Here is a 2,378-nt window from a genome sequence, read left to right on the forward strand (position 1 = left end):
GTACGGCGTTGGGGAAATACAGGTGGGTGAATGTGGACTTGGCAAACAGTTATACCGGGGAAGTTATGGGCTGTTGTGTTGCGTCAATCCCATGATAGTTTAACAGGAGGTCATCTCGGATTCAAGAAGACATTGAGTCACATACGACAAAGATTTTATTGGATAGGTATGAGGCGAGATGTGGAAGAATGGTGCCGGACATGCAGTACATGTAGTGCAAAAAGAGGACCAAAGCATAAGGGATGCCCAACTTATGAAGAGTTGCCTGAGAATGTGTCAGAGTTTGTGAAAGTGTTATCGGAAAGGATGGATGATATTCATAATCAAGTGCATTCAAACCTGAAAACGTCTGCTGATTCGATGAAGTTAACTTATGATAAGAGATCTACTGAAGTCTGCTTTGTACCCGGAGACAAAGTATGGTTGTATAATCCCAGGAAGACAAAAGGGAAGTCTCCTAAGTTGTCTTCTCCATGGGAAGGCCCATATGACATAGTGGATCATCTCTCAGACGTGACTTTCCGGGTAAAATGTGGTCGGCGAGGTAAACCAAAAGTGGTGCATGCCAACAGGCTTTGGCGTTATCACGGTCCAGGACATTTCAGTTGGGATGAAGTGGACAACAGAACAAATGACGCTGCTGAAGACGTGCCACATGAAGAAACCAATGTCAAAGAAGAAACTCTACTCAGTTTTGAGAAGGGAAACGGTGAAGCTCTTGATGAAGTTACTGCCACTGATGTGATTGTTACCGACGATAGGACATTTCCTGATGAAGCAGATGAACCCCACGTGAAGCAGAAGCCAACAAGACGGAGACCAGTACGGAAGAAGATACGTCCCATAAAATTAAGAGACTTTGTTGAATTGTAATTTTGTGTTTGTAATTCTGTACATTTAATTAAGTTATTGTTATTGGTTTATTGTAAGTGGCTATTGTTCGGGACGAACAATACTAAGAAGGGGCAGTGTTGCGTAAGCGAGGTCACGTGACTAGTGTTACGCCACCTCTTGAACCTTCGGGAATAGTCGGGAGATTACTAGATATAGGTAGGCTGGTATATATGTAAGAGGGTGACAACGTGACGTAATAATGTGTGTGTAGACAGTGAGTAATTGATCTGCAGTCAGCGATTATTATTGAAGTTGAGCACGTTCGTCGTTATAGCATTTGTTCTAGCGCGAATGTTGAAATCAAGTTATCATGAAGTTATATTCAGAAAGAATAAACCAGTTTATTAAGTAAGGACTTGTGTCGCTAAAGTTTCGTCGAACGAAGTTACGGAAAGTTAATTAACAAACGGAGACGTAACAATATAAAGCATAATTTGAGCTCCTGGCAGAGATGAATGGATGGACAGAAGAGCAAAAAGCAGTGTACCTGGCAACAAGCTTGAAGGGACAACCACTGGAAATACTTGGACAGTTGTCAGCAGACGATGGGTACAACTATAGAGCACTGGTAGCTGCACTAGAACTCAGGTATGGAACTCAAAATCAGTCCAAAGTCTACAGGGCTAGATTTAGGACAAGAGTCCATGCTAAAGAGGAGAGCCTGTAAGAGTTGGCACAGAATTTGAAAAGTATGGCACACAAGGCCTACCCAACTGCACCACCCGATGTCCTCAAGTTGTTGCTGAGGGATCAGTTTGTAGATGCCTTGAACATTCTACAACTGAAGATACAAGTAAAGCAAGCACACTCCTCTACTATGCAGGATGCAATGGCCAGAGCTCTTGAGTTCGAATCCTACATTAAGTCCAACACAGAGGTAATTAGGTGGGTACAGTCATCAGGATTCAAGGCCAGAAAAGGGCATCTTTCAGAAAAGTTTGAGGGTTTTTGCTGGCACTGTAACAAACCTGGGCACAAGAGAGCTCAATGCTGGAAACTTCAACACAGGGAAGATGCCACAGCAGGAAAGGCTGCTACCCAGAAAGGTTGTTGGAACTGTGGAGAGCAAGGTCATATGAGGAGCCAGTGTAAGAAGTAGTGTTTGGTGTTGAGGGACGCCCACCAACCCCCTTCGTGAAAGTCCCAACAGCTAACTGTAAAATGGCAAGTACATATAATGTCTATGTGACAGGAAAGCTGGATGGCCAAAAGTGCAACTTTGTCATACATTCTGCATCTCAGCAAATTCTTGTGAGTATCAAGGTGCTAGATCACAAAGGAGTACCAGAAGATATACAGAAGCTCTGTGTTGTGACAGTACATTATTCAAGGTTGGGAACCAGTGTGGGTAACTATTGAGCTCATGGGCATAAAGGACAGACACAAAGTATACATTGCTGACATTGAAGACCCATGCATATTAGGAATGGACTATCTACTACCAAGGAAGTTTGTAATTGATTTTGATAAAATGACGTGTGGGA

The sequence above is a fragment of the Limulus polyphemus genome, unplaced genomic scaffold (assembly GCF_000517525.1).
Source record: "Limulus polyphemus unplaced genomic scaffold, Limulus_polyphemus-2.1.2 Scaffold1420, whole genome shotgun sequence".
NCBI lineage: Eukaryota > Metazoa > Arthropoda > Merostomata > Xiphosura > Limulidae > Limulus > Limulus polyphemus.